This window comes from Corythoichthys intestinalis, chromosome 14, assembly GCF_030265065.1.
Source record: "Corythoichthys intestinalis isolate RoL2023-P3 chromosome 14, ASM3026506v1, whole genome shotgun sequence".
Lineage (NCBI taxonomy): Eukaryota > Metazoa > Chordata > Actinopteri > Syngnathiformes > Syngnathidae > Corythoichthys > Corythoichthys intestinalis.
In genome coordinates, this window is record NC_080408.1 from 45212174 (window position 1) to 45228260 (window position 16087).

At 40.2% G+C, this 16087-nt stretch overlaps 1 protein-coding gene across 3 annotated transcripts in view; it reads right to left on the bottom strand.

Annotated features, from left to right (window-relative positions):
- Positions 1 to 8376, bottom strand: part of tnr (tenascin R (restrictin, janusin)) — a 404554-nt gene extending 396178 nt beyond the window's left edge. For all 3 annotated transcript variants that reach the window (XM_057857035.1, XM_057857036.1, XM_057857034.1), the window contains exon 1: positions 8144 to 8376. The gene's annotated coding sequence lies outside the window, so the exon portion shown is untranslated. The remainder of the gene's footprint in view (positions 1 to 8143) is intronic.
- Positions 8377 to 16087: the final 7711 nt, after the last annotated feature.

Sequence of the window (16087 nt, forward strand, 5' to 3'; positions counted from 1 at the left end):
CTATTAGGTGTTAAACATTTAATCTTCAAAATTGAAAACCGATAATCTATTTTCGGTTGATAGTTTTCAACTGTGAATTTTTGCTCATATCATGGGGTCATTCAATAAATAAGGTGAAATTTTCGGTCTTCCAATACAGATAAAAGCTTACTTTTTTTGTTGTTTTCTTCTTTTTCACATGGATTTCATTTCTTTTACAGATTAAAAAATATGGCGATTAACAAAGATGGCCAACCGAGAAGCATGCTCCAGAATTGAACAGCAGTCAGTTATCAAGTCGTTGGTTTCTGAAGGGTGCGAACCAGTAGAAATTCATTGGAGAATGTCAACTGTGTGTGGTGCCACGATTCAGCCGAAAGAATATCTGAAAAAATGGCACGAAGTTTAAAAGTGACGATAAAGTCAAAATTGTTTTGAACGACTGGCTGAGACATCAGTCCAAAGATTTTTATGCTGATGGAGTACGGAAGCAATCACATTTAATATTTTGTGCCCCCCCCCCCTCGTTGCCAGCAATAACTTCAACTAGACACTTCCTGTAGCTGCAGATCAGTCTGGCACATCAATCAGGACTAATCTTGGCCCAGTCCAGTCAGTTAATTTTTAAAAATATAATAATTAAAGTAAGCTTCTAACTGTATTAGGAAAATCCTTATTCCGAAAAAATCACATTATATATTGAATGACCCTCAAATAGTAGTAAGCAGTAAGTATTCATGACCTGCAACGAGTCAACGGTGTAAAGTCACAGTTGCTACTAAGAAGGTGGCATGTGAATGGCGCAAAGAATTGTGGGTACACATTCGGGGTCCCAACTGTGACTTTATATACAATAGTTCACTCATGGTTGTCATGAATTCATCAACTAGTTTAAGTCACAGTTGCTAATTTACTGGTGAATTCATGACATGCGTGAGAGTTCTGTTAACATAACTGTGAGCCTGGCTCTATCTGCCTAATAAAGAGAAGTTAAAGTTCTTGTTAAATTTTGCAAGTGCCAGAACAGTTAGTTAGAAGTTAAACTGTGCATAAGAAAGGAAGTTGTTCATCTTTGTTTGCAGTTACAAAAAAGTCTAAGTGCCTTTCTCTCTCTCTTTGATATGGTAGTATAACTTTACTATGAGACAAAGCAACATGTCTGTTGTTGTCTGGCACCAGTTGCATGAAGCCACTAACTCCCTGCTCATGTAATATTTATGACCTTGCTGGAGCAGAAATGGGCTAACGTTTAGAAGGTGGGAATCACGCTGTATTTGAACTGTCACCTCTCATGCAAGTTTGTATTAAATTGTGTGTCTTTTGACTCTCAAAATCCGTGTCACTTCCCTTGACAACCTCTTTGGGGTTTTTCAAGACATAATTTGTAGCAATGTCACATGGTCTAAAAATAAAGCTTTCATATACGTTAAAATACAATTACTGATCTGTGAAACATGCTCCTGTCAGAAAGTATAACAAACCTGTACAGTATATGCACCTGTTGCCATTCAAACAACAGAATAAGTCCAGCCCATATTTGAAAAATGGCTCGAGACCATCATTATTTCAAGACAGTCGTACCTCTATTCACGAAATGAATTGGTTCCGGAAGTAGTTTCGTAAACTGAAAATAACATAAGTAGAGATGCGTTTTCTATGTAAATGCCCTAATCCGTTCCAGTCCCCCCCCAAAATTCAGACATAAATCTTTAATAAAGCTTAAAAATGCATAAAAACATGTAAACATAGAACAAACATAGAATGACGGTTGTGCAGCAGCATAATGGAAAAAATATATATATTATTAAATGTGATGGTTCACTTACTTATTTTTTCCCTCTTCTGTCATTGTTTGCATACTGTCCTCATTAAAATATGAAAACCTATAAATGTTTGGTTGGTATTAGTTAAAGCAGACAGTTTTTTCATCTGTGTGATTTTGACAAAGATCAGATCACATTTGATGGTGATTTTATGCCGATATGTAAGAAATGTCAAAATGTTCAGATACTTTTGAATACCACTGTATACTATATACTATACTATATAAAGTGTACACAATTAAATTAGCAATGGCTAAACACTCACAGTAATAATTTTAAGACATTGAAAATACTGTCAGCCAGTTTGTGAACCAACAACACTAGTTTTGTAACAAGTACAGAGGGAAACTTTGACTTTAGATAGTAAGTCATGCCCAGAAACAGGAAAGTTTCTACCTTCAGAGTGCAGTTTCTTCCGAACAAATCTAATGATATCTAATGGAGGATTTGGACCCTCATGATAGCAAGTCAGGTCCACACTGAAAGGTCTACCTAATGGCAAGTAATGACAGCAGAGTAGTTATAGCAATTAAGATTTTAGGAAAGGAAAGAAAGAGAAACAATTTTCCTGGAATTATGTAGATTAATAATTACTAGCCAAGACCACTGCAATGTAGTTCAGTTCCTCACCAGCTGGCAAACAGAGTTAATGCACAAGCAGCAACTGTGTGTGCAAAGGTTAACAAATGCCACCTGTGTCATCCACAATTTATGTTAATGTTTTCCATTTGTGATTTAAGCACTGTGCTGAGGCTCTTAACAACTGATTTCCATTTTTTTTTTTTTTTTTTAAGCTGCACGGCAACAAACCCTTGAGCTCTGTGGAACAAGATTGTTTCAGACCTTTGAAATTAAATAATAATATAGCGGAACCTATGAAGTGCGACATAATCCATTCTGGAACACTTGCTTTCCTTGCCGCTTGTAAATTGTATATTAAAACTAAGAATCAGAGCTCCAGGCAACCATGAATTATCAGAAAATGCGGATATCTATCACGGTTCGAGGACAATGCTCCGAAGAGTAGGAGTTGTTGTGAAAATAATAATAGTTAACTCAACTGCGGTGATTCAGAACAGACAAAAACAATTTTTTTGGATAGCAGAATTCTGAAGGTTTTGTGACAACACTGACTGCTATTTTACACTTATTATTATTTCCACCCTGTCCACGACCATTTTGACTTATTTACCAGGTCCTGCAACCAATTAAATTCGTATGTAGAGGTACCACTGTACATTTTAATTTTTTATATTATTTTGACGTAAATTTTGACTTTAACGGTGAAATCTGATTTATGCGGAACTTTGGTTACGTCGCCAGCGTAGAAACGGGTCCCGTTTGTAACTCGACGACTTACTGAAAAAAAATATTCATTCGCTTGATACTACCACTTGCGCAGGGAGCCATATTACATGTGTAACCAGGGTTGCATTGATCCCCGCCACTCGATGCAATCCGATCAGATCCCCCTCATCCAGGTCAGGACTCGAACCCGCGCCCCCCTCATCCAGGTCAGAACTCGAACCCGCGCGCACGACGTGTCCAGCACGGGTGCTCTGAAAATTAAGTTAAAAGCCCGGGCTAGCAGCTTTAGCTGTCAGCGCACCCACTTGAGGGCGGTTTCCAACCACCACACACAACGGACCAACGTGTACCTGTTAAGGCTGAGGTTTGCTTCTGCAGTAGACCTACAGTGTATCATAAAAGTGAGTACACCCCTCGCATTTCTGCAGATATTTAAGTATATCTTTTAATGGGACAACACTGACAAAATGAGACTATGAAAAGTAGTCTGTGTGCCATACGCCACATTTTACATCAAATTGGTGTGCAGAAGAAAGCCCGCAAACAGTTTGCTGAAGACAAGTCAACAAAGCACATGGATTACTGGATCCATGTCCTATGGTCTGATGAGACGGGCGGGCTTTCTTGTGTACAGTCTACAGAAGAGACTTCCTCCTGGGGTGACAGCCAAGCACACCAATTTGATGTAGAGTGCAGTGTATGGTCTTAGCACTAACAGGCTGTCTCCCCACCTCTTTAATCTCTGCAGCAATGCTGACAGCACTCCTGTAACAAGTCACATGACATTTTGGAGGGAAAATGGCAAGCATTACTCAATTGGCACATTTAGGAATGTTTCAAAGGGGTGTACTCACTTTTGTTGCTTGGGGTTTAGATATAAATGGCTATATTTTGAGTTATTTTGAGGCGAAAATAAATGAACTCTATTATATAAGCTGCACACAGACGACTTTTCATTGTGTCAAAGTGTCATTTTGTCAGTGTTGTCCCATGAAAATATATACTAAAATATCTGCAGAAACGTGAGGGGTGTACTCACTTTTGTGATACACTATACGCTATCGAAGCAGACCCGATTTACAACCCTCCGTCGTAGCCTGACGTGCACCTCCACAAAATCCTGACTAGGCGTCACATCAACGCGTGACGACGTGACGCAAATGGACTGTGATTGGTCCGCTCAGACTGTTGTTTCCTGTTCAGTGCGAGATTACCGCCATTTTCAAACATTATTGTGCTACACGCAAAAATGGACCCAGCCGACAAGAGTATCATCGAAGAAGTCCGCAAGTATGACAGCCTCTACATCGTCTCATCAAGGCATGATAAAAATTGCCAAATGGCAAGAAATTTGTGGAAGGCGATTGCTGAAAATATGGGGCTGGGGGTCAGCGATTGCATTAAAAAAATGGAAGAACCTCCTAGACAAGTAGGTGTGTGTTCAGAAGCGAATGGCCACACAAAGCAGAGACCGAGCTGACCAAAAATTGCCAGCTTTTTATCACTTTATGTCGTATTTTTGGTTGGTCCACTTTATTATTTATTGTGTACATACATATGTTTGCTGTGAGTCTGTGACTTATTTACATTTTACAGTTGAAGTATATGAAGAATGAAGCACAGGTTTGGTGTCAAAAGAGTTGTTTTTCAACAATAGACAGTTGACACACTTGATACATCACCACTGATTGAGGGTGCCTCGTGTTTTTATGATACCGTGTTTACCATCAAGGCTTCCAATGCAGTTTGGGAAGTGCCGTAGCCGGCAGAAATCTGCTATGGCTTCCCACTAGCTGGTTGTAGGGCACGGCAAAGAAATCGGACAAAACGCTGGACAACGCAGCTTGCTGGCTTCCACCCAATGCTAGAATTCATAATCTGACTGCCAGTCTCTGTGCTGCATCAACAGTCAGTCGGACAGACCACCTCCGCAACCATCTTCTGCGTCGCATGCACCTCAACATTTTTATGATCAGCATTTGTTGTTCAATTTTGATGAGCTGAAGGAAGATCCACATTCAAGTGTTCCATCTCAGTTGCCATTGTTGTCTAAACGGGAGAAAACTCACGGAATTCGACAACAATCCCCCAAAACCGCACAAACACAACGCAACACCCCTCGAGTGGATTGGCGGTGAATTACAGAACAAGGGGGGTTTCCATGCACCGCACACAATGGACCCACGTGTACCCGTTACACATGTATTTGGTTGTATTCAAGCACCTCCACCACAATTATTGGCTGATGATCCTGAACAATTTTACTGTGCGATTGAGTATGCTAACAGTGATTTTTTTTACCCTCATTGTTTAATTGAGATAATAATCAGATTGAGCATTGTAAATATTAAACCTGTTCAAATAATTTATTTTGAAAAGTTATGGCAAGGGGTGGCATGGCTCCATGGTAGAGTAGTCATTCCCCAACCCAGAGGTTGTGGGTTCGATTCTCTGCCCTGATTAACTTGTCTAACTATCCTTGAGCAAGCTACTTAACCCCATGTTGCTATGTTCAAAATGGCTATTTGTATCCAGCTTGAGAGTTGTAGGATTTTGAAAGTCAAATGATAAAGGAAAAAAAATAGAGAGAATAATAGCTCAGATTCCACATCTTGGCTCACTGATGCCACCATCACCTAGGAAAGTGGAAATAAAACTGTGCGAGACACAGTATGAAGCTGCCAAGCACAAGTGCAAATAGGTAGGAAAAGAAAAGTGACAGAAATTCACTTCTGGGTTGTCTTCACACAAGAAGGTGAACTGATATTGGATTGTGCTGCTCGACTTTCTCAATTTCAAAGCTTGTACTACTTTCCCGTCAATCTCTTTCCGTCTTTAGATTTCCACATCAGCACCCCTTCAGCAGCATCCCCCTGCTGTGACAATGGACAATGTGTTTCGCTTGGCTTTGACAAATTAAAGCAACCCGACAGATGGGAATAACCTTCACAGGACGGTGCGGATGGGAAACGAAGGGGCAGCGGTCGTATAGCTTTCGGCTGAGGGAGAGGAGACTGGAAAGAGCAGGGGATACGTGTGCAGATGGATAGCGAGGCATATCGGCCACGGCAGGGCGTTTACAAATTGGACAGCGTGGGATATTCATTCAGCGATTAGCGGAGAAATGGCGCGCATGTAAAGCGACACTGAAAGTGGTTTTTCTAATGGGTTTGAGGATTTGTAACTCTGCGTGAAAGATGCTTTGTCAGGCTTCTCTTGCATTTCGGTTCATCATATAACAACAATAAAAACAAACTGATAAAGGTGATGTTTAAAATATGTAACGTTACTAAAAAAAGCATTACTTTTATTAGTCAAATGTACAGCAATTGTTTAAGGTAGCTCTATGTCAGATTTAAGAGTGTTGTCCTAATTTAAAGCAGTTATGAGTGTTTTTTTCTCTCAGCAACTCCAGAATATTTCAAAGATACATAAGAGATGTTTTATTTTGTATAAATATCAGTCACAACTGGATAGTTGTACCTGATAGATATGATCTGTAAAAAGAAACAGCCGTTATTAGCCCCATTTTGTTTTGATTTACAAAAAGGTTTATTTTCCACTTTTTAGTATCATTATCATCTTACGCGGAGTTTTGCCCACGCGTCTGCCCCCCCTTCCGGTGGCCGAAAAGTGTCATTGCATGTAACTGACTTTCCTATATACGATTTTAAAATTAAGAGTTTTCCGGTAAATGTTGTCAATAAAAGTTTTAAAGCAATAAAACAAAAAACAAAATCGAATGAAATGAACAATAAAAAAACTGAGCTTTTCAAAGCGACAACAATTACTGAGCAAGAACCAAGGATTGAAAATGTTGACCATGAAACACCAGAGAGCACTGCCAAAATGGTGAATGGAGTTTCATTTTGCGCTAATTGTGCAACGGAGCCACCACCAACGGGCATACCATATTCAATGAATGACAATCTTGGCAAAAATTATAGCTGTCCTAAGCAGCCTGATTTCAAATTCCCTTAAAAAATGATGGGAAACAAAAAAAACAACAACAAAAAACGCTCATTTTTAACTTATTGTTATAAATATTGTTGTAAGTTATTTTTATTGCTGACACTGCGTTTTGGGGTTATCAACATGTTGTGCCCCGCCCCCCCCCGCCCCCCAAAAAGTCAAACTCCGCCTTTGATTATCACTAACATTTGAAAATAATAGAATTTAGAGACAATGTATTTCTGGGTGATGTATTTCTGGGTGATTTTCGCGAGGTAACAAGGTAACGTCTACGTACAGAATATCAAATTGGAAGCACAAGATATGGAAAGCTCATATGAATGAAGTTTAAATGAACTGCTGTCAAGTTATAATAGCCGTTGTGACAAATATGACTTGCAAACCCCCTTTAACTAAACCTTGACTCCCATACAAGAGCTTGATTACAGATTTTGATTAATACTCTCAGTGCGGTATTAATTTTACATTATTATAGAAGTAGCATTGTGATGTGGTTTTTACGAAACTACTCCTACACAGTGCACTCATAGTTCACATGAGAAAAATGGTTAAACGCCTCTTGTTAATCTTATCTTTTACGCTAGAACAACAAACAAATACATATGACATGAAACTGCCTCAACATCGTTCTTAGAAAACATTTTTTCTTACAGTTTGTTTTAATATATCAGTGCATCTTATGAATGTAAAACTGGCAAATAATAGTAGTACATTTTAAACAACAGATGTGTGAGACACCTTTGCACCCCGAGACTACTGAGACAAGGTTGACAAACAAGTCTAAAATTGTATAAAGCCTCGCAGAAACTGCTTTGAAAAAGAGCCTAAAAAATGAATCCACAAATGCTCACGTTTTTTTAAATGGGCACAATGTGTGGCTTTAATGTGACCCTCTAACTGCATTTCTAAGATAATCAATCATTTTCACGAGAAAGCTTAAAATGAGTACCAACAATTCAACATAACCCCAGCATCCAAAAAGCTGTCAGTATTCCTCAGTGGTAAGGCAACACAAATAAACGCACATACATAAACCCACAACTTCAAACAACTTCACTCACCGACTCTGAGGTGACTTGCCAAAAGCTTGGGAAATCAGGCGGACCTCTCCCTCTTTGCTCTCAATCAAACTGTATCTGCTTCACAAGTCCAGGACCCTTTTATATGAAGATCGGTGCATGGAGAGCTTAGCCGCCGCTGATGGTGATGCTGTTGGTGGTCCTCTGTGCATGCACTGGGCTCAGATGCGCTCTCTCATCCCCTCCGCTCAGCTGCAGTGGAGATTGTGAGGACAAGCCAAGCGCGCAGCTCCACTTGCTCTCTCACTGGGAAGCTGAAACGCCCCCTCTACCTATCCCGCTCTCCCTCTCTTTTAGCCTGTCAGATGCTCACTTCGCTTTACCTCTTCACTCCGTCACTCCCTCCCGCCGAGACCGACTGATGGATGCTGGCTCACTATCCTATTTTCTCACGTTCTCCATTGAATTCTCAGGTACTTTCTCCATCTCTCTTCATTGATGTGCACACCGGTGTCACGGAGAGTGCAGCCTCTAGTGGCAGCCGTTTCTCTTGATGCTGCTCAGCGTTTAAAAATATTCCTCAAGAGTGCTGGTGTTCTGCACCAAAATCTGCAGAAAAAGACCCAGAGAAAGATTTTTTTAAAAATAAATAAAGGGGAAGTATTACATCATGGGAGATGCAATGAGATTGTACAACCTGAAATTGGTCACCAGACAGTCACATAGAAAAGTAGCCATTCACACCTATAGGCAATTTAAAGTCTGCAATGAACCTGCAGTGAATGCATTTTAGGGGGAAATGCAAGTGAGAGCCGAGATTTTAATCCAAAATCTCTGAACGTAGAAGAGGATATGTCAATTGCAATGATACCATGAGGCAACAAGCCAATCAAGAAAATATAATAAGAAGATTTATTATTTTAGTATTTATGAGCCTGGTAATTTATTGTCGTTGATGGTAGCTTTGCATGTAAAGCAAAAGCAACCATCAACAGGGGTTGGACAAAATAACGGAAAAACCTAACATTTTGGCATCATAATCACTAAACATAGTTGCATAGACTTCATAATACTTGACAGGACACGGGAAATTGGGACGATTGGTAGGGGGGCTTATTTCAAAAACTATTATATTTTCAAAACCAAAACTGCTACCGACCTAAAACCAAAACAACTGCCATTTTTGAGTCTCCATGAGCAGCGGCATCAAAAAATTCAAAGTCGTTCCCTTATAAAATCCTGATGAATTTTTTTTTTTTTTTTTTTTTTTTACAACAAAACATAACCTGGCTATAAAATTCTCAGATTTTACACTAGATGCACAAAAATTAAAATATGCAGATATACTCAACTATATTTTCAGGATCAATAGCAATAATAAACGTAAGTTTTTGCCCAAAATAGCAAGTTAATTTTTTTTGTTTGTTTACTGCAAGTTTTCAACAGATAATAAATCAGTTTTCACATCAGAAACTTGAAGAAAACATGCTGAATCAATTATAAATAATATATACTGTAAATAGATTATTAATGAATTGTACAGTGCCTTGCAAAAGTATTCGGCCCCCTTGAATCTTGCAACCTTTCGCCACATTTCAGGCTTCAAACATAAAGATATGAAATTTTATTTTTTTGTCAAGAATCAACAACAAGTGGGACACAATCGTGAAGTGGAACAACATTTATTGGATAATTTAAACTCACTCCAGAAGTTCAGTGAGGATCTCTGAATGATCCAATGTTGTCCTAAATGACCGATGATGATAAATAGAGTCCACCTGTGTGTAATCAAGTCTCCGTATAAATGCACCTGCTCTGTGATAGTCTCAGGGTTCTGTTTAAAGTGCAGAGAGCATTATGAAAACCAAGGAACACACCAGGCAGGTCCGAGATACTGTTGTGGAGAAGGTTAAAGCCGGCTTTGGATACAAAAAGATTTCCCAAGCTTTAAACATCTCAAGGAGCACTGTGCAAGCCATCATATAGAAATGGAAGGAGCATCAGACCACTGCAAATCTACCAAGACCCGGCCGTCCTTGCAAACTTTCTTCTCAAACAAGGAGAAAACTGATCAGAGATGCAGCCAAGTGGCCCATGATCACTCTGGATGAACTGCAGAGATCTACAGCTGAGGTGGGAGAGTCTGTCCATAGGACAACAATCAGTCGTACACTGCACAAATCTGGCCTGTATGGAAGAGTGGCAAGAAGAAAGCCATTTCTCAAAGATATCCATAAAAAGTCTCGTTTAAAGTTTGCCACGAGCCACCTGGGAGACACACCAAACATGTGGAAGAAGGTGCTCTGGTCAGATGAAACCAAAATTGAACATTTTGGCCACAATGCAAAACGATATGTTTGGCGTAAAAGCAACACAGCTCATCACCTTGAACACACCATCCCCACTGTCAAACATGGTGGTGGCAGCATCATGGCCTGCTTTTCTTCAGCAGGGACAGGGAAGATGGTTAAAATTGACGGGAAGATGGATGCAGCCAAATACAGGAACATTCTGGAAGAAAACCTGTTGGTATCTGCACAAGACCTGAGACTGGGACGGAGATTTATCTTCCAACAGGACAATGATCCAAAACATAAAGCCAAATCTACAATGGAATGGTTAAAAAATAAACGTATCCAGGTGTTAGAATGGCCAAGTCAAAGTCCAGACCTGAATCCAATCGAGAATCTGTGGAAAGAGCTGAAGACTGCTGTTCACAAAAACTCTCCATCCAGCCTCACTGAGCTTGAGCTGTTTTGCAAGGAAGAATTGGCAAGACTATCAGTCTCTCTATGTGCAAAACTGATAGAAACATACCCCAAGCGACTTGCAGCTGTAATTGGAGCAAAAGGTGGCGCTACAAAGTATTAACGCAAGGGGGCCGAATAATATTGCACGCCCCACTTTTCAGTTTTTTATTTGTTAAAAAAGTTTAAATTATCCAATAAATTTTGTTCCACTTCACGATTGTGTCCCACTTGTTGTTGATTCTTGACAAAAAATTTAAATTTTATATCTTTATGTTTGAAGCCTGAAATGTGGCGAAAGGTTGCAAGGTTCAAGGGGGCCGAATACTTTTGCAAGGCACTGTGTATACAATCACAACTTATTATACAATAGAATAGAATAGAAATCACCCTTTATTGTTTACAATAAAATTGTGGAGCATTTCCCTATACTGTGTTTATAAATGAAAATCGCAAAAGTGACTTGCAAGTATAAAATTCAAATAAACAAATATAAAATGCGTATGAGATAGTCGTATGTGCAGGCGTGCAAATAATCGAAGTGAATGAGCAGCAGTTTGACAGTTAATGCTTTGAATATTGCAGGTCAGAAAGTATTGAACATAGAATATTGCATGCAAATGAATATTGGACTATGTCTTGTCAGCTTCCTTGACTTGTACAAGTCACTGTTCCTCGCCATCTTCTTTCTGTCAGTCTGCCACTCTAAGGCCTTGTACGTCCTCGCTTCGGAAGTCACATCCTTGGAGAAGTTCGCATCAAAACAGTTGAAGAGTGACCTGCTGATGTGAGGCAAAATGGTGTTGACCAGCCTGTGCCCCTCCTGGCACCTGTACCCTTGCAAGGTCGTGTCTGAGGCCGCCAGGAACATCAAGATCACCTCGTCATCTTTTTTCTCCTCTGCCTTGGCACGGTCCAGGTCAGCCTACACGTCCACCGGGTAGAACCCGACGAGCTTAAGCTGTGCCAGCCTATTGCTGACCATGAAGTTCTTTATGCTAGTCCAGAAATTGGTGCTGCACATTTGGCGGAGCTTGCCAAATTAGTGCTCCATTGGGTCAGAATTGGCATTCCCCATGCAGACATACTTGACCCCCGGTATCTTGCGGAGGATGATATTCCTGCAGGACGCGGGCAGGGCATTGCACGTGATGTGCAGAGCCGAGGCGGTGGGCGTTGGCAGCCTACCGGTCTCTGTCCCTCTTTTCTTTTTCTTCTCCATTTTGGTCCAAATCTGGAACATTTTATAAAATAGAAAAAAAATAAAACTGAACAAGCTTGCTGTCGATTCAGTTCAATTTAATCAACTACAGTGTGGTTACGTACCTTGCAAATTTCACTAATCTCCTGGAGGAACTGGATGTTTCTTATATTTCTATATACATTGGGGCAAATAAGTATTTAGTCAACTGTCAATTGTGCAAGTTCTCCCACTTGAAAATATCAGAGGCCTGTAATTGTCAACGAGGGTAAACCTCAACCATGAGAGACAGAATGTGGAAAAAAAAAAACAGAAAATCGCATTTTTGATTTTTAAAGAATTTATTTGCAAATCATGGTGGAAAATAAGTATTTCATCAATACCAAAAGTTCATCTCAATACTTTCTTATTCACCCTTTGTTGGCAATAACGGAAGCCAAACATTTTCTGTAACTCTTCACAAGCTTTTAACACACTGTTGCTGGTATTTTGGCTGTCGTTGGGCAAAACGGACTTTCAACTCCCTCCACAGATTTTCTATGGGGTTGAGATCTGGAGACTGGCGAGGCCACTCCAGGACCTTGAAATGCTTCTTACGAAGCCACTTCTTTGTTGCCCTGGCTGTGTGTTTGGGATCATTGTCATGCTGAAAGACCCAGCCAGTCTCATCTTCAATGGCCTTGCTGATGGAAGGAGATTTTCACTCAAAATCTCTCAATACATGGCTCCATTCATTCTTTCCTTTACACAGATCAGTCGTCCTGGTCCCTTTTCAGAAAAAAAAAGCCCCAAAGCATGATGTTTCAACCCCCATGCTTCACAGTGGCTATGGTGTTCTTCAGATGCAATTCTGTATTCTTTCTCCTCCAAACACGAGAACCTGTGTTTCTACCAAAAAGTTCTATTTTGGTTTCATCTGACCATAACACATTCTCCCAGTCCACTATTGGATCATCCAAATGCTCTCTAGCGAACCGCAGACAGCCCTGGATCTGTACTGGCTTCAGCAGGGGGACACGTCTGGCAGTGCAGGATTTGGGTCCCTGGCGGTGCATTGTGTTACTGGTAGTAACCTTTGTTACTGTGGTCCCAGCTCTTTGTAGGTCATTCACTAGGTCCCCCCGTGTGGTTCTGTGGATTCTGGCGTTTTGCTCACCGTTCTTGTTATCATTTTGATGCCATGGGGTGAGATCTTGCATGGAGCCCCAGATCAAGGAAGATTATCAGTGGTCTTGTATGTCTTTCATTTTCTAATAATTGCTCCCACAGTTGATTTCTTTACACCAAGTGTTTTACCTATTGCAGATTCAGTCTTACCAGCCTGGTGCAGGTCTACAGTTTTGTCTCTGGTGTCCTTCGACAGCTCTTTGGTCTTGGCCATAGTAGAGTTTGGAGTGTGACTGACTGAGATTGTGGACAGGTGTCTTTTATACCAATAATGAGTTAAAACTGGTGCCGTTGATACAGGTAACGAGTGGAGCCTTGTTACACCTCGTTAGACCTCATTTGAAGATGTTAGACCTCTTTGACAGCCAGAAATCTTGCTTGTTTGTAGGTGACCAAATACTTATTTTCCACGAAGAAAGAAATCGAAGAATGTGATTTTCTGTTTTTTTTCTCCACATTCTGTCTCTCATGTTTGAGGTTTACCCACAATGACAATTACATGTCTCTCTAATCTTTTCAAGTAGGAGAACTTGCACAATTGGTGGTTGACAAAATACTTATTTGCCTCACTGTATGACTCCGAGAGGGCAAGGTCGGTCTCTCTTTATATACAGTGCTGCTCGAAAGTTTGTGAACCCCACAGCGATGGTCAGATTTTTTGTAAAAAAAACTAAAATAACCTTATTAAATGTTAAGTTATACCCTAATCCACAATACTGACATTCCAAATAATGGACTGAAACAAAAGAAATAGTTATATTGTCGTTCTTTATTTAACAAAAGTGGTTGATTTAAGAAAAACTCAGATATCATGTGTGCAAAAGTATGTGAACCCCTTCAGTTAATAGGATATTGCGCCTCCTTTTGCAGAGATTACCTCAACCAAACGGTTTCTGTAGTGACTAATCAGCCTCTCACATCTACTTTGGGGGATTTTTGCCCATTCTTCCTTGCAGAACGCAGTCAGTTGAGAGAGGTTTGATGGGCGTCTGGCATGAACTGCTCGCTTCAGGTCCCGCCACAGCATTTCAATGGGATTTAGGTCAGGACTTTGACTGGGCCAGTCCAGAACACGAATCTTCTTCTTTTTCAGCCATTCCTTGGTTGTATTGCTGGAATGCTTTGGATCATTATCATGTTGCATGATCCACCTTCTGCCAAGCTTTAACTTCAAAACAGATGGCGTCAGGTTATGTTCTAGGATTTGACAATATTCCTCAGAATTCATGATTCCCTGGACTATGTGGAGTTGTCCAGGTCCTGAGGATGAAAAGCAAGCCCAGATCTTGACATTCCCACCTCCATGCTTCACTGTTGGGAGAAGGTTCTTTTGGTGGTATGCAGTGTTGACTTTTCGCCAGACATGGCGGTTTTGGTTGTGACCAAACAGTTCAATTTTGCACCTACATCAGTTGATGAAAACTCTTTTTAATTTAGTCTCGACAACACAACTGTTAAAAAAACAAAAAAAAACTACTGAATTGATTGATTAGGAAATCAGGTTGAAATAATAGAAAATTCCAAAATGTTGAGGGGGTTCACAAACTTTTGAGCAGCACTGTATCTTCAGGCCCCTCCCTTCAAACCAATTACCTCAAAAAGTCTGCTTCTCTGCTCTACAACTCTATTTCATTTAATATTTGCTTTATTGTAAATTAAAGAATAATACAACAAACATAATACTGGTACACCTGCATCTCAACAACACTGAGAAAGAAAAATAAATCTACTTTGGTTATAAAAAAGACACCCTATACGGTGACGTCACCCGCTGACGTCCCGCACTTGACGTCATAAAAGCAGGGAGTCAATGAGCACTCGGTTTTGACAGTCCAGCGTGCAAACGGAGAATGAATGCTTGTGAAAAAGTTTGTTAACTGAAGGGTATGGCATCAGGTTGTTATAGCGGCAGCCTAGTGTGCACCCCAGACTTCTGCGAAGACTAACAAGCGGAACCAGCAAATTATTAACAGGTACGGTGTGAGCGTGTGTGTGTGTCCTACATAGTGATGGGACCACATTCACTATATTACCACATAGTGCAGTAATTTATTACAAAGCATACATTTGTTGTTTATTTTGACAATATCCTTGTCCATCTGAAAAAACATAAAAAACCTTTCCACCAGATTCCGATCGTCTAAAAATTGTGTGTAGTACGAAACAATTTTTTTTTCTTTCTTTTGACGATATTCTTGTGCATCCCAATGTTTGCTTTGTTGCCCTTAAAGGAAAACAAATCTAAAAAACCCCATCATTTTTTACTACAAATGATGTGCTCAGGCACTGATTTACGATCAAGTGATCGGAACAGGGATGTACCCAATCGTTATACCTCTGGATTATTTTGTCGCTTGTAGCCCTTAACCTATTCACTGCCATTGGCAGCCATGCACTTTCAATTTATTTGAACTGGGCAGGCTGTTATTGAGTGATCATTTTGTGAGCGATCTTTGCTACCCAGCAGCAACCAGTCAAAGTGGATTGGACGTCATCATCAAAGGCAACACGTTAGTTAATACCTAAAAATAAATCAATTTTAAAACCCCTATCTTTTCATCCGATTTCCGATCTTCTCAAAATGACGAGATTGGGCGAGATTTCCGATCACGTGATCTGATCGGGGACATTCCTAACAAAAACGGTTTTAAAAAATTGTGAAGCAAAAACACACAGCGACAAATCAGATGGCCAGGCAGGCTTTCTATGGTCAGAACTCTTGAAAGTAAACTAAAAAGAGTCAAGTGTGCCAAACATCTCCATGGATATGCCACGCAAAGTCAAATTGACTCTAAGAGGATAATAACTCTTCACTACATACATTTTAGTGTATAATTTGAAGCCTATTAGGCCTTCGTGGCAATCATCTTG